Genomic DNA, 17,517 nt, shown 5'->3' on the forward strand with positions numbered 1-17,517 from the left:
TACAGTAGAAACTAACACAACATTGTAAAGCAACTGTACTCCAATAAAAATTAATTAAAAAAAAACCACACAAATGGTATCCTGTCACTCCTCTTCGGAGACTCTCAACCACAGGCTTCATCCTTAGAATATAACCTAAACTCCCTTCCCTGGTTTCAAAGCCCTGTTCATGCAGCCTCATCTCCACCTGTGCTCCTGCCCTTACCATACTCCTGCCACACTGGCCTTCTCCTCTGGTCCTTCACACAAGCCATCTCCATCCCAGCCCGGTCCTGCGCTTCCCAGCTCTCCACGCCACGAACGGCCACCTTCTCTCCTTTCAGGCCTGGAAGCAGACATCCCCTCCGCAGGGAGGCTCCCTGACCACTGCAAGCCCCACCCTTCCCCCTCTGAGCTCCACCCTCTGTTCCCACTTTATCTTATCACAGCTTCTCCTCAACGCTTGTTGGGATTGGAGAATATCTAATTTATTTATCAATTATATATTATTAATAAATAATAAGCATGATTAATAAATCCGATATTTCTATCGGATAATACTTAATAATCATCATGATACTCTATTTTTATTATTATTAATACTCTAATAATAATAATAAGATCACTTCTGACCTATCTCCCTCCACCAGAATGGGAGCCCCTTAACAAGAGAGACTCTTTCTTGATCACTCCTGGATCGCCAATACCCAGAAGGGTTCATATTTGTTGACTAACATCTGCGTGCTGCCTACTTGAAAAAGCTTCTCCTGGCTGTTCCCACCCTCTCCAACTTCTCCATCAGCAAGCTCTGAAAGTACTGATTTTGCACTAATCCCACACTGCTTAGGGTGGCACTCTCCTATCAGATGTGACACGATAAGATCCTGCATCTTAACTGTCTCTCTGCCCCTTCCTCTCCCCTCCCCACCCCCTACTGTACCTAGCAGAGGGTCCTTGCACAAACACAGATGCTCAAAAAAACCTCTGCTATTTATCTGGCTGGTTGGCACTTTTATCCTCTCTCCAGTCCCCATCTCACTCCCTTGGGCCGAAAGTTTATCCCTAATTGTTCTCCTCCCGTGGTTAGTGTCGTGATTAGCTCCAGTCGTTGCTTGGTTGTGAGATGAACTTCATTCTCGAAGGCCACTCTGAGAAGGGACATGAATGAGGGTTCACTTATGACGTGAGTTTCCCTCGTTTCATGTCCAACCTAAACACAGGCAAATATAAAATTATCAAGCATTATTACCACTTGTAATTACTCCGACTCCTCAGTCAACATTGGGCACTAAAGAAATGAGCATGAGGGGCGGAGTGTTTAAATTTTGCCCTCTTGCCCCAGAAAACGTTTATTTCTCAGTCATCACTCCAAATAATTTAATTACATCTTGCTACTGAATTAATGCATGTATATCTACAGGCCATCCAGAGTAAAGCTTCATAACTTTCTAAATGTCTGTATCACACTGAGTGTCCCATCAAATATTGCTAAGTATTCACTCCAAAGCACTGTTTCTAGATTGCTAAACACCACCATCAACAGCGTCTGAAGCAATTAAAAAGCTCCTTGAGTTAGTTCACTGAAGGATTTCCCAGAAGTCCAGCACTGTGAAGGACCCCACGCATAGACCAGTGGGTCTCAAAGTGTGTCCCTCGAACTGCCTGCATCAGTGTCTTGGGATACTTTAGAAATGCTGGCTCCCTGGCTCATGCCAGACTTACAAAATGGGCATCCCAGAGGACAGAGCCACGGAATATGAATTTTAACACACTCCCCAAGTCAGTCTCAGTCACCGTGGAAAATCACTGATAGAACCACTTCCCTGCCTCATCCTTGTCCTGTGTCTTGCTCTGATGGCTGTTCTGTAACAAGCAGCAGGGAAAGTCGTGACAAATGAAAACATGGCTGCCTACAGAACACTCTTCAAACCTGGTCTCTTGTAATTATTAAATGTGTCCTCAAGAAAATTAATAATGATACTCATGCTAGTTAGAACGTCAGTTAGGCTGCTCCTACACATGCCAAATTAACAGTGGCTTTAAAAAGATAGATTATCACTCTCTCACATAACAGTCTGGATGTAAGCTGGCAGGGCCAGTATGATATTAGGGATCCTTCTATTTTGTTGCTCTCCCAAACTCAACACATAGTGTCTACCTCATATCCTAAGATGACTGCCCTAGCTCCTGCCACCACACCTATGTTCCAGTCAATGAGAGAGAAAGGGGAGCGGGGAACATGACTCTTTCCTTTAAGGGCATGACCCTGAAGTTGTACACATCACTTCCACTCGGATCCCTCTGGCAACTTCTAGCTACAAGGGAGGCTGAGTAAGATACTCCTTTCTCTCTTTTTCTGTGTTCAAAATAAATCCAAAAGATCTATTACTAAAAGAAAGAGGAAAAAGCATGTTGGATGACAAATAGCAGTCTTTGCCCTAGGACCTTCAGACTCATAAAGTTTGTGGGTGTGCATGTGTGTGTCTGTGTAACTCAATATCCCAGTATTCTTTTGGCTACATTAAACTTCAGCTGCTTTGCTGCAGTCATGGGGATTGCCAGATAACATATGGGGTACTCAGTTATATTTTAATTTAGATAAACAGCAATAATTCTTTAATGTGTGTCCTAAATGTTCAGATTTAACAGGGTGTCCTGTATTTTTATTTGCTAAATCTGGCAACCCTATGTAGTCAGGGACCAGAAATTGAGATACCAGGAAATAAACATGTGTTTTCAACTTAAAGGGTAGAAAATGGGTCTTTTTAGCAGCTCTGTGCCAAGAAGCCTGTTCATTTCCCTCTTACACAAGAGGGGGTTTCTGCAGTGAAATGAACAGTCCCTCCCAAGGAGAAGAGTCAGGAGTCGGGAATGAACTACGGAGCAGCAGAAGCGTGGACCTCATGCAGTTGTGGCAAAAACTGTCAGCGCGAGCCAGGGTGAGCACAGAGGCAAATCAACAGGAGCTGAAACAAAGAGAGCACCTGTGGCCTGGAGAAGGTGACTGAAATCAGGGAAACCAGCACATATTGTAGAGAAGGCGCAATCTCCAGGGAAAAGAAATGGATTGCAGAAATGCACGAGCACAGGCAAGCGAGGAAGCAAGCAATGAGGATCTACAGCAAAGTCGAGACCCCATAACACAGTAACCAGAAGGGCTTCTGCAACTTTCCTGGTGAACAAAGTTTTTTCACAATTTAAGAAGTTTACAAACCTCTGGAAGTGCATGGATCTCTATCTAAATGAACAGTCTGGATCAAACCCCAAGTTGCAGATTTGGTCCATAGGGCCCCACAGAGGAGGCACATGCTGGCTGAGGCAATAGCTGAGCTATCCTGGTTGGACCAGCCATTTACAACCCGTGTCAACCCTTGCCTTATCTCCTCCTTCTTCATCTTCCCCAGGTGAGACTGACCTACAAGCCCTGGGAGTTCCGCAGCCATCTCTGACCTGGAAATTGATGGCCTCCTCCCAGTGTCTCACTCTGGAACCCTTGACCACTCCCCAAATCTAGCTTCAGGGTCCCAGCTACAGCCACCATGTGGTTAGTCTCCCATGCAATTAACCAGATCCTGTGTATGAGGAACCAGTTGAGGGGCCTTGAGTCTCAGGGTTACCTGCCAATCATATGGATTTCTGCCAGAGACTGAGAATCTCAACCTGAATCCGTGTGGGACCAGGGCTGAGCCTCCTTCTGTAAGGGCTAGACTCTCTTCTCTAGTGTCCCAACCTGCTCCGAGGGGTCCTGTCACCTGAAGACTTATCTCATAATGCCACTGCTTCCTCTGAATTGCATGGCCAGCTGGACTTCCACCTTTCCTTGCTCCGCGATCTTGTCTCCCTCCATACAGATGGTCATCAGAATCAAGGCTGAGATTGCTGTACCAATCAGTGGGTCTCAGTCAATGGGAGCACGTCAGAACCACTCATGGGGATTTTTCAAAATCCAGGTGACCAAGCCCCACCCAAACCTACTGGAGCTCTTGGAGGAGGGTCCCAGGGTATGTGCATTTTTGGAAAGTTCTACAGATGATTCTGATGGACTCCCTAGATGAAGAACTACTGCTCAAGACACTGTGCTTTGAAGTAGGGATGGCTTCTGTAGCCAGCTTAGTTCCCCCACTGCCAACCAGCCTTTTTCCCCGTCCCCCTGCCACTATGGGGCCAGAGTGTCAACATGCCTTGCCCCTGAGTCTTCCAGAGTTGTGATGGGGGGGGCGGGGTGGAGGGGAGAGGATCAAAACTGAATTTACATCTGCCTAGAATGCTATGTGTAACTTAGCTTTTGTTAAGATTAGATAATTTTCCATAGTGAGAGCAATTTATTCTCAAAAGCGCCCTTTAAAAAGCTGAAGTCCTGACTGAAGGACTGTAAACAGAAATAGTTGGTAGTGGCTACAAGTGACCTGAGCCATCCTACTGACTGCTGGCGCCCAGGGACTCCCCACTATCTTCCATTTGACCTGTCTCTCCTGAGGCCCCTCTGAGGATTGGGGTGGGGGAAGGAGCAGAGAATTATGTGTCTAGTGTCATAGAATACAGTGGTTACATCTATATAGCTACAACTATACATGTATTAGCTACAACGTACAACAATATTAACAATCAATCTCTTGGCTACAAAAAAAAGGACAAGGAATAAACAACAACAAAATGTGGAAGCCAGATTGACTTTTATTTCCTCCTATCACCTCAAGACTGGTTCAGCACCCCTAGCCCTAGTGCACTCCTCAGACCCAGTCTCATCTCCAATTCACACCCTTCTACTTGGCTGGGTCGCTGGGACTGTATATTGATGAGCCACCAGCCCAGCCATTCAATATGATTCTGTCAGCCCCTCTGCGTGTTTAGTCAGCACACCATCGAGCATCAGGTTTAGCTATTTTCTTTGAAATTAACCAGATATTGTTTTTGCTAGAGATATTGACTCAATATGGTGTGGGTAGGCACAGCATGACCTTACTCTAAATGAAAGCCCCCTGTGCTCTGTCTGGCAGGAGTGAAGGCTACTTTTCCTCAGCTTCCTTCTGGTTCCCTTGTGCCCTTACCACTTAGCTTGTGTCTCTTCAAATTCAATTCATGTTACTTTCACCAAGAGTTTTCCCATTCCTACATTGGAACCTAGAGAATTAGAGATTTCCCTTTGAGACACATCCATCCATTCTCCCATTCATCTATTTATTGAGCGCTTACCATAACCAAGCATTGGCAACCCAAAGCTTATTAAGATCTAGAACATGTGCTGGGGTGCAGTATTAATAAGGGTTTTTAGTTGCAGACAATAGAATCCTCCATAGTTAAAGCATAAAGCAATTTGCTAGAGAATATAAGGCAGATGACAGAATTTCCAGGAGGGTCAGGCTTGGATCCTATACAACCAGAAAAAAAATACCTTACCACCCACACTACAGGACTGTTCTAGAGGTATCCTCACTTCTGAACCCCCTGTGATGCCAGAAACTGAACACCAGCAATACTGTCACCCAGAAGAACCAAATGCTTCTGCCATCACGCTTGCCAGGACGATCTCCCCAGATATAGCCTCCATCTTCTACCTCCAGACCCCAGGTGAGTAAAGCCACTTAACTTCGTCGCATATTTAAGTTTACTGCAAGAGTTTCAGGAAATGTAGTTTTCTCTTTCTATCACCTATAGTAAAGAGGAGGATTTAGAGAGTGGGAGGAGTTGAGGACGCAGAGAGAATGTCAGAGGGGACTTTATGGCTGACGAAGTATGAAGGTAAGTAGGTGTTTACCCAAAGGATAAGAAAAAGAAAATCCAGGCAGGTAGAAAATCTTTTTTTTTTTTTTTTAACTGTACACACGTGGAAGATGATCATGCAAAATATGCATAATCATTTTTTATTTATTTTACTTTTTTTTCCATATACATGTATCTGTTCTTTTTCACTTTCTTTTCCCATTTAGATTATTACAGAATATTGAGCAGAGTTCCCTGTGCTATACAGTAGGTCCTTGTTGATTATCTATTTTTGTTTTGTTTTGTTTTTGTTTCTTGCGGTACGCGGGCCTCTCACTATTGTGGCCTCTGCCGCTGCGGAGCACAGGCTCCGGACGCGCAGGCCCAGCGGCCATGGCTCACGGGCCCAGGCGCTCCACGGCACGTGGAATCCCCCCGGACCGAGGCACGAATCCACGCCCCCTGCATCGGCAGGCGAACCCTCAACTGCTGCGCCACCAGGGAAGTCCTGATTATCTATTTTAAATATAGTAGTGTGTACCTGTCACTCTCAAACTCCCAGTCTATCCCTCCCCTGCACCCTTTCCCCCTGGTAACCATAAGTTCATTCCCTAAGTCTGTGAGTCTGTTTCTGTTTTGTAAATAAGTTCATCTGTATCATTTTTTTGGATTCTGCATACAAGCGATATCATATGATATTTGTCTTTCTCTGTCTGACTTACTTCACTCAGTATGATAATCTCCAGGTCCATCGATGGACATTTAGGTTGCTTCCACATCTTGGCTATTGTAAACAGCGCTGCAATGAACACTAGGGTGCATGTATCCTTTCGGACCATGTTTTTTTCCAGATATATGCCGAGGAGTAGGATTGCTGGATCATACGATAGCTCTATTTTTAGTTTTTTAAGGCACCTCCATACTCTTCTCCATAGTGGCTGTACCAATTTACAGCCAGAGGGAAATTTTCCAGAGGGAAAATCTTAAGATGAGGCACTGGGGTGTGAAAGAGCAGGCATGTCTGGGGAAAAAAGAGAATTTAGTGTGGTTGGAGCAATGGTGACTATGCTGAGGCTGTGAGAGGGGTGGATAAAGACAGGTGAGCCAGGAAAGTAGGTAGTGGCCAACTTGGGAAGGTCTCTTATGCTCTTAGAAGCTGGCTGACCAGGGACAGATTCAGGTGGTTTCTCCAGACCTGACCAAAGTCTCCAAATGGCCAGTCAGGTCTTTCTGCCCCAAACCCTGACCCTCATTTCAATCTTTGCCCAATAAAGCAGTGCCCTAATAACATTCCCTCTACTGAATGGTAAACAAAACCACTTTCAGCAGGGTTGGTTAGCTCCATAAATAAAGAAGCATTTCCATCACATTTTCAGAATATTTCCATTGTTCCACTATTCTAAAACATAAAAATAATATATGATCAAGATGATTTTTCTGTTCACCCACCTCTACCTTTCCCAGTTCCATAGTGCTTTCCCTAACAGGGCCGTGTTGTGACACTTGAAAGGGGGTTCAGCAGCTCCATCGAGGCAAGGTGCTCATTACTTCTCTAAAAGGCATATTTTGGAGTGTCTTCTCCATCCACAGTCCTCCTTCTCTCACAGTCCTCCCCACATAATCCTGTCACCTGGCCAAAACTGATTGGACCCAAGATGAGCAAATTGGATTCTATCCCCTAGAAATTTGGAAATTCATTCATTCTCCCATTCAGCAAATACATATTGAACCCTAACTTTGAACTAGGCATTGTTCTAAGAGCTGGGGATACAGTGGATACATTCTCTCCCGATAGCCCACCACATCATTCTGGGTTCAGTTAGATACCTGTGCTTCCTTATACATTCTCTCTCTTTGTTTTAGCCAGTTTCGTGGGTGTCTATTCCTCGTACCAAAGCATCCTTTCTAAGGTTAACAACTAATTTCATACTTTTTTGTGTGATGGGGAAATGTCTTATTTTCTTTCTTGGTAAAGAAACTGAGAAATCTCTCCAAAGTTTTAACTAGGTAAATTTTCATTGACTGAGATCATATTTGATCTCAAGAAATATTTATTTTTGAGACTGAATCTGTATTACCCCCATTTTGAAAACACAGAAGATATCAAGTAACATGTCAAAGCTTTCCACCAAATCGTGATGATAAACCAAGACTTCTGCCTTTCATTTCTTTATAGTAATCACACAGCAGCCTCACACACACACACGCACACGCACGCACACACACACACACACACACACACACGGAGACTCTAATAAACATCTGTGTAAGGAAGCAAAATAGAAAGTCAGGCAAGTTGAGTTGTTAGAAGTATAAGGTTTGCCATTCTCTGACATAAATCGTAGCAAAGTTTTCTTTGGTCAGTCTCCCAAGGAAAGAGAAATAAAAGCAAAAAATAAACAAATGGGGGCTTCCCCGATGGTGCAGTGGTTGAGAGTCCGCCTGCCGATGCAGGGGACACGGGTTCGTGCCCCGGTCCGGGAGGATCCCACATGCCGTGGAGCGGCTGGGCCCGTGAGCCATGGCCACTGAGCCTGTGCGTCCGGAGCCTGTGCTCCGCAACGGGAGAGGCCACAACAGTGAGAGGCCCGCGTACCGCAAAGAAAAACAAAAAACAAAAAAACCAAATGGGACCTAATCAAACTTTTAAACCTTTTCACATTAAAGGAAACCATAAACAAAATGAAAAGACACCGTAGGCCTAGGTTCGATCCCTGGTTGGGGAAGTAAGAAGCTGCAAGCCGCGTGATGCGGCCCCCCCAAAATGGGTAAAATGGTAAATTTGGGACTCCACACTTTCATTGCCAAGGTCCTGGGTTCAATCCCTGGTTGGGGAACTAAGATCCCACAAGTTGCACAGTGTGGCCAAAAAAAAAAAAAAAAAGAAAGAAAGAAAGACAACCTACGGACTGGGAGAAAATATTTGCCAACGATGACACCAACAAGGGCTTAATTTTCAAAATTGTCAAACAGCTCATACAACTCAACAACAAAAAAACAAACGACCCAATCAAAAAATGGGCAGAACACCTACATAGGCATTTCTCCAAAGAAGACAAACAGATGGTCAGCATAGCTAAATATTAGAGAAATGCAAATCAAAAGTAATGAGGTACCACCTCACAGTGGTCAGAATGGCCATGATCAAAAAGTCTACAAATAATAAATACTAGAGAGAGTGTGGAGAAAAGGGAACCTGACTACACTGTTGGTGAGAATGTAAATTGGTGCAGCCACTATGGAAAACAGTATGGAAGTTCCTTAAAAAACTAAAAATAGAGTTACCATATAATCCAGCAATCCCACTCCTGGGCATATATCCAGAAAAGATGAAAACTCTAATTCAAAAAGATACATACCCCCAAATGTTCACAGAAGCACTATTTATAATAACCAAGACATGGAAGCCACCTAAGTGTCCATCAGACATGGGGTGTGTGTGTGTGTGTGTGTGTGTGTGTGTGTGTGTGTGTGTGTGTGTGTATATATATATATAATGGAATATTAGTCAGCCATGAAAAAGAATGAAATAATGCCATTTGCAGCAACATGGATGGACCTAGAGATTGTCATTCTAAGTGAAGTAATTCAGACAGAAAAAGACAAATATTATATGATATGATTTATATAGAGTCTAAAAAATAGTACAAATGAACTTATTTACAAAACAGAAACAGACTCACAGACATGGAAAACAAACTTATGGTTACCAAAGTGGAAGCTGGGGAGAGATAAATTAGCAGTATGGGATTAACAGATGTACAATACCATATGTAAAATAGATAAACAACAAGGATTTACCATACAGCACAGGGAACTATATTCAATATCTTGTAATAAACTATAATGGAAGAGAATCAAAAGAAGAGAATATAGATATATACATATATATGCATAACCGAATCACTTTGCTGTTCACCTGAAACTAATACAGTATTGTAAATCAACTATACTTTAATTTTTTAAAAAGTGTAAGTTTTGCAAGGCAAACCTGAGTTTAAATAACCCATCCTCTGGTGACCTTGGGAAATTTCAAATCTATAAAAAAGAGATGGTAACTATTTCACAGGATTATCATGAGAATTAAACGTGTGTAAAGACCCTAGTGCATAGTGCTCAGGAAGTGGTAAACAAATATCACTATTTATTATTGGGATCTTGATTTGTGAGCCACAAGCATATATATATAAGTATGGATAGGTTTACATAATATTCAGATATATATAATATACATAATACACAGATATACATAATACACAGATATTTTGTGTAGGCCAGTTGCACTCCCTCTTACCTAAGGGGAACCTGGCGTGGTAGTTTAGCCCAAGAGATGATTCAGTCCCCTGTGTATCACTAATTACAGGACTCAACAATAAACTGTCATCTAACCCAGTGGTGTAGTCACAGGTGTGACTTTCTGCCAATTTAGGATCCAGTGTCACCCTTAACAAACTCTCCTCATCTTGAATGTGTCCCAAAGCTCTAAAGGCTTTGCTGGAAATGGAAGGGGTGGGGAGGGAAGTGGGTAGTGATTGCATTTCTCCAGTGCCCAAACGCTGGGTAGTTTCAAAGCAGAGACAGAAGCTTTCTATATCCCAACATCTTCAAAAATCGCTATTTGGAAAGACAGTGATAATACCGTGCATTTTCCTAGCAGGGGTCACACGCTAGACCAGTATCCACCACAGCTATTATGGACTGTCATGGGTCACTGGTTAAATGTGCTGACTCTGGAGCTTGACTCCCAGGCTTCAAATCCTGATTCTGCTACTTGTGTCTTTGGTCTAGTTTCTTGGCTGTCCTCAAACTTGGTTTCCCCATCTGTACATGGGTTTGATGATAATATTAATATTTGCCATATTAGTATTATATATATATATACACACACATATCTTTGCAAACTTGGTGGTTTAAAACAACAAAAATTTATTCTCACAATTCTGGAGGTAGAAGACCCAAACCATCTCATCAGGCTGAAACTAAGGTGTTAGCAGGCCATGCTCCCTCCAGAGGCTCTAAGGTAAAATCCATTCCTTGCCCCTTTCGGCTTCTGGTGGCTGCTGGCATTCCTTGGCTTGTGGCCTCATCACTCCAGTTTCTGCCTCCATGGTCACATCACCTTCTCCTCTTCTATATTTCAAAAGTTCCCCTACCTCCCTTTTATAAGAATGCATGTGACTACATTCAGGGCCAGTGATAATTAATTTTATGTGTCAATTGGCCGTTGGGTATCCAGATTAAACATCATTCCTGGGTATTTCTGGATGAGTTTAGCATTTGAATTGGTGGACTCAGGAAAGCAAATTGCCCTCCCAATATAGGTAGGCATCATCAAAGTCATTGAGGGCCTTAATAGAACAAAAGATGAAGGAAGGAAGAAATTTCCCCTTTTTTCCTGCCTCAGTGCTTGAGCTAGGATATCTCTCACACCTTCTCTGGTCCTCAGACTGGGATTTACACAATTGGTTCCCCTGGTTCTCAGGCTTTCAGACTTGGGCTGTACCGTACCACCTACTTTCCTGGGACCCCAGCTGCAGACTGCAGATCATGGAACTTCTCAGCCTCCATAACCTCTGACTAATACAAGGCCGAGCTAGATAATCTTCCTGTCTGCCAAGATCTTTTTATGCCACATAGGGGAATATTCACAGGTTCATTTTTCAGCCTACCGTATTTGCCTTATGGTCTTATTATGGGGATTGAATGACATAAACTGACAAAGTGCAGCCGCTAGAACATGTGAAGTATTCAATAAGCATTACCTACTATCACCAGGTAGATCTTGCCTACTGTAAATTGACCTTGAAGGATCCTAGCCCAAAGAAGCATAGAAGAAGACAGGAAGGGGACTGGTGGTAGTTGACCTTTGCCAATAGCATTTGAACCTTCAAAAATGCTTTTTGTTGGTACTCTTAGCATGTGCCTTTCACAAACACCTCTATAGGTCATAACTCTTTATGCGATAGAAAAGTTGGGGCATATGGTAAAGAATCTAGAAACTAATGCAAAAGAGTTTATTCTCTTGTTCTTATTAACCCAATTTTGAAAATGAGTATATTCATAGGAATTTTATTTTTACTCCAATTCTGAAATAATCATCAAATTCTGAATGAAAAAAGTTTCCATATTCTGGAAATTTTTTAAATGTTCACATTGGTTTATAATTTCTGTAACATTTAAAATAAGCTGGATATATTGGTCTTTTCAATATTGGCATAAAATTGTTCTTTGTTGTGTCACCTGAAGTCTCTGTTAGTTTCAAAGGCACAGAATAAAGGTCAAGATTTAGTATTTTAACAGCTTCCCATCCTTCCCATAAGTTTGGCAGGTAAGCAGTCCAGACTGGGAATAGATTTCTACTTACAAAGCCCTTATACAGACATTCATTTAATCTTCCTAATAATCTTCTGATATGGACAGGTAGCATGAGTTCCACCTTATAGATTTGGAAAACGAAATGAGAAATTTAAGGCTCAGAGAGTGAAACAACACTGGTCGAAGGCAGAGCTGGACTGACACTTAATGTCACCACTAGTGAGGGAGTAGAAATAAGGGTGGAAAAAAGTAACCCTGAAAAAAAGGCAAAATATCACCTTGAAATTCAAACCTGGAAAAGCCTGAAGGATAAAAGGTGGGAGATGTGAAATGAGGAAAGTCAAAAACCCAAATCAACCTCCTAGTTAAAAAAAGGAAAGATCAGATTCCAACAAGCCAGTGATTTGATGCATGTGCACACATTCCTATGATTCTTCCCTTGGGTTGCTTTCACATGCTATGTAAAGGGAGTAACTTATCCACTAGTTATTTTTCTAAACCACATCCACTCACCTGGGCAGGTATCTGAACAGGTGGAAGGTTTCTCTGCATGACTAGGACAATCAACTGCCCTTTGTTTCCCCCAGAAGTATTTCCTCAAGGAAGTTGAAAGCCAGAGTGCACAGGTGGATCAGGAAGTCTACCTTGACTACATTGAATTAAATACTTATAACACTATAAGTGGTAGTTTATAGAATAAATGTACCCACGTACATTTACTCTCCTTTTTCATACTATAGTTCCCTCTTCTTCCAGGAGGGTGTCAATTTCCAAAGGGACTGCATTTCTTGCTTTTCAAACTTTGCAACACTATGTGAAGGTTTCATATAGTGCAGGTGATATAAGGTTTCATATAGTGCAGTTGCCAGTCTTTGTAATGACAGGGCCATCAGCACCGCATGCGGAAATGGATGGGCCCATTGAAACAACCTGACACAGAAAGAGAAACGGGGTGCGAAACTACACATTCAGAATTTCAAAATATACTCTAAAGCAGTGGTTCTCAAACATGGCTGCACACCACAACTACCTTAGGGACTTGTTAATTAACAAGTTAATTAATTAATTAATTAACTTGTTAATTAATTAACAAACAAGCAAACTGGGTGCCAACCCAGATGATTAAATTGTTATTTCTGTGGGTGGGATCTTGGCATCAGATGATCTATGTATAGTCAGGACTGAGAAGCAGTACTTTAAATAAAGGACTCAATGAAAAGAAAATAATACCAAAACCTCACTCCAAATCCTTTGTAGATAGTTCAAATATATGAATATGTGTGTGTGTGTGTGTGTGTGTGTGTGTGTGGTTGTTGAAAATATCATGGGTAGTGAAGACATGAAAACACCCATTCCATCCACCACACTAGTATCAGTAAACAAAAACTAGAAAGGGACTTCACTGGTGGCACAGTGGTTAAGAATCCGCCTGCCAATGCAGGGGACACGAGTTCGAGCCCTGGTCCAGAAAGATCCCACATGCTGCAGAGCAGCTAAGCCCGTGCGCCACAACTACTGAGCCTGCACTCTAGAGCCTGCAAGCCACAACTACTGAGCCCACATGCCACAACAACTGAAACCCTAACTCCTAGAGCCGATGCTGTGCAACAAGAGAAGCCACTGCTATGAGAAGCCTGTGCACCACAACGAAGAGTAGCCCCCGCTCACCGCAACTAGAGAAAGCCCACGTTCAGCAATGAAGACCCAAAGCAACCAAAAATAAAATTAATTAATTAATTTTAAAAAATACTAAACAAAAAGGGGACATGGACAAAAGAAAAGAACTAGATCTATTAGAATGAAAATTTTGTTATACCTAAACACATTTGAAAAAATATTTTCAGTGTGTTAACATTAGGAGACGTGGGACTTCCCTGGTGGCGCAGTGGTTAAGAATCTACCTACCAATGCAGGAGACATGGGTTCAAGCCCTAGTCCGGGAAGATCCCACATGCCACAGAGTAACTAAGCCCATGTGCCACAACAACTGAGCCTGTGCTCTAGAGCCCACGAACCACAACTACTGAAGCCCATGCTCCTAGATCCTGTGCTCTGCAAAAAGAGAAGCCACCGCAATGAGAAGCCCGTGCACCGCAACGAAGAGTAGCTCCTGCTCGCCACAACTAGAGAAAGCCCATGCGCAACACTGAAGACCCAATACAGCCAAAAATAAATAAATTAATTAATTAAAACAAAAACAAAAAACATTAGGAGACGCTCTTAAAAGGTATATGGGAACTCTCTATACTACCTTGGCAAATTTCCTGTAAATTTAAACTTATTCCAAAATTAAAAGTTTATTTTAAAAATATTTTAGTGACTTAACAAAAAGACAAATACCAGGGCTTCCCTGGTGGTGCAGTGGTTGAGAATCTGCCTGCTAATGCAGGGGACATGGGTTCGAGCCCTGGTCTGGGAGGATCCCACATGCCGTGGAGGCAACTAGGCCTGTGAGCCACAACTACTGAGCCTGCACGTCTGGAGCCTGTGCTCCACAACAAGAGAGGCCGCGATAGTGAGAGGCCTGTGCACCACGATGAAGAGTGGCCCCCGCTTGCCACAACTAGAGAAAACCCTCGCACAGAAACGAAGACCCAACACAGCAAAAATAAATTAATTAATTAAAAAGACGAATACCATATGATATCACTTACATGTGGGATCTAAAATATGATACAAATCAACATATCTATGAAACAAAAACAGACTCACAGATACATAGAACACACTTGTGGTTGCCAAGGCGGTGGGGGGTAGGGGAGGGAAGGATTGGGAGTTTGGGGTTAGCAGAGGCAAACTATTAAATATAGGATGGATAAACAACAAGGTCCTACTGTATAGCCCAGGGAACTCTATTCAATATCCTGTGACAAACCATAATGGAAAAGAATATGAAAAAAGAATATATATATATAATATATATAACTGAGTCATTTTGCTGTACAGAAGAAATTAACACAACATTGTAAATCAAATATACTTAAATAAAATTTTAAAATATATTTTAGTGACAAGATTTCTAGCAAAATGTTCCACATCTAATACCACCATTATAGGCTGACCACTGTAGTTTTTAATCCTGTGATTGTAATGAGATTCATAATACCACAATGAGATAATTTTTTCCATTAGCCTGACTCTGGGTGATACGTAACATTAACAACAATAGTTAATGGCATTTACTGCATGCTAGATTCTGTGCTAAACACATACATGCATTATCTCTTTAAATCCTTACTGAAATTTTATATGTAGGTAACATCATCATCCCCATTTCACAGATGAGGAAACTGAGGATCAAAGAGGTTAAATTATTTGCCTAACCTCATACAGCTAGTTAATGATAGAGCTGAATCGCAAACCTAGATCTAGCTAATTACAGAGTCTGATTTAAACCTCTCTATCACATTGTGTCCCAAATCTGTGGATTGTTTTCTACTACAATGAGTAGATCTGCAAAATAAGAGAATATTTTTTGTGTGTATCCAATAAGCAGCACCAGCTCTGATCAGAATGAGAAAACTAAGGCTGTTCTACACCCGCTTCTTCTCACTCTCCTCCCCTAACTTTCAGCACATTCTTTCTCCCCATGTCTTACCTGCTGTCTGCTCATTTCCTGTTTCTAAATTATCTGAGAGATAATATTAATTGACTCTAAGGTATGAATGATAAATAGTGTCTTCACATGCTGGTCCTTAGAGGAATAAATCCATCTTTAAAAGAATATCTAAAAGGAATAGTATTTATCCAAAAACATGAAAATGGTGGAATTTACTCAGTGTGGCACCATAATGGGGAAGATATTTGAGAAAGGAGCCCTTTCTCAAAAAAGCACACTATTAATAAAAATCACTCACTGCGTGTGAATTGATGTGCACAAGGCATTATAATTGACATCAAGAGAGCTAAGAACCTGACAAAGATTTACTGTACAGCACAGGGAATTATACCCAATATCTTGTAATAACCTATAATCGAATATAATCTGCAAAAACAAAAACAAATCACTATGCTATACACCTGGAACTAACACAATATTTTAAATCAAAAATAATTCAATTTTAAAAAATGAAAGCTAAGAGCCAAGAAATAAGATTTGTCATTTCCTTCCTTCAGAAATGTATCATCTGGTCAGAAGTATGAAGCACTCACAAAATCATACAACAATGACAAAGCACCCCATCACATGGTATTTAGCATTGTCAAAGGAGACATACAGGATTTAAAAGAATAGGCAGGTTCACTGGTCCAAAAAACTGCTTGGAAATAAAGATTTGTACTGAAAACAAGTGGTAGCGGTAGTATACCTCTTATTTACAATTGACTCGAATTTTAATAGCACTGTTTCTGAGCCTTTCTGTCACTCCTGATGTTGTCTTTGTTGTCGTCGTTATGGGAGACCTTATCGTGTGCAAACTGCTTTCCTCACACTATTTCATTTTTTTGGCCAACGTTCCTTTGAAGTAGATATCAGTCACATCTTTTAAGTCTACCAAAAAACTACTAGAGCTAAGCAATGAATTTGGTAAAGTAGCAGGATACAAAATTAATGCACAGAAATCTCTTGCATTCCTATACATTAAGGATGAAAAATCTGAAAGAAATTAAGGAAACACTCCCATTTATCATTGCAACAAAAAGAATAAAATACCTACGAATAAGCCTACCTAAGGAGACAAAAGACCTGTATGCAAAAAACTATAAGACATTGATGAAAGAAATTAAAAATGATACAAACAGATGGAGAGATATACCATGTTCTTGGATTGGAAGAATCAACATTATGAAAATGACTATACTACCCAAAGCAATCTACAGATTCAATGCAATCCCTATCAAACTACCACTGGCATTTTTCACAGAACTAGAACAAAAAAGTTCACAATTTGTATGGAAACACAAAAGACCCTGAATAGCCAAAGCAATCTTGAGAAAGAAAAATGGAGCTGGAGGAATCAGGCACCCTGACTTCAGATTGTACTACAAAGCTACAGTAATCAAGACAGCATGGTACTGACACAAAAACAGAAATATAGATCAATGGAACAGGATAGAAAGCCCAGGGATAAACTCATGCACGTATGGTCACCTTATCTTTGATAAAGTAAGCAAGAATATACAATGGAGAAAATACAGCCTCTTCAATAAGTGGTTAGGAAGTGTTCTAATTTCATAAGAATGAAATTAGAACACTCCCTAACACCATACTCAAAAATAAACTCAAAATGGATTAAAGACCTAGATGCAATGCCAGACACTATAAAAGTCTTAGAGGAGGGCTTCCCTGGTGGCACAGTGGTTGAGAGTCTGCCTGCTGATGCAGGAGACACGGGTTCGTGCCCCGCTCCGGGAAGATCCCACATGCTGCGGAGCAGCTGGGCCCGTGAGCCATGGCCGCTGAGCCTGCGCGTCCGGAGCCTGTGCTCCGCAACGGGAGAGGCCACAACAGTGAGAGGCCCGCGTACCGCAAAAAAAAAAAAAAGTCTTAGAGGAAAACATAGGCAGAACACTCTATGACATAAA

Source organism: Pseudorca crassidens, chromosome 9 (genome assembly GCF_039906515.1).
Source record: "Pseudorca crassidens isolate mPseCra1 chromosome 9, mPseCra1.hap1, whole genome shotgun sequence".
Classification (NCBI taxonomy): Eukaryota; Metazoa; Chordata; class Mammalia; order Artiodactyla; family Delphinidae; genus Pseudorca; species Pseudorca crassidens.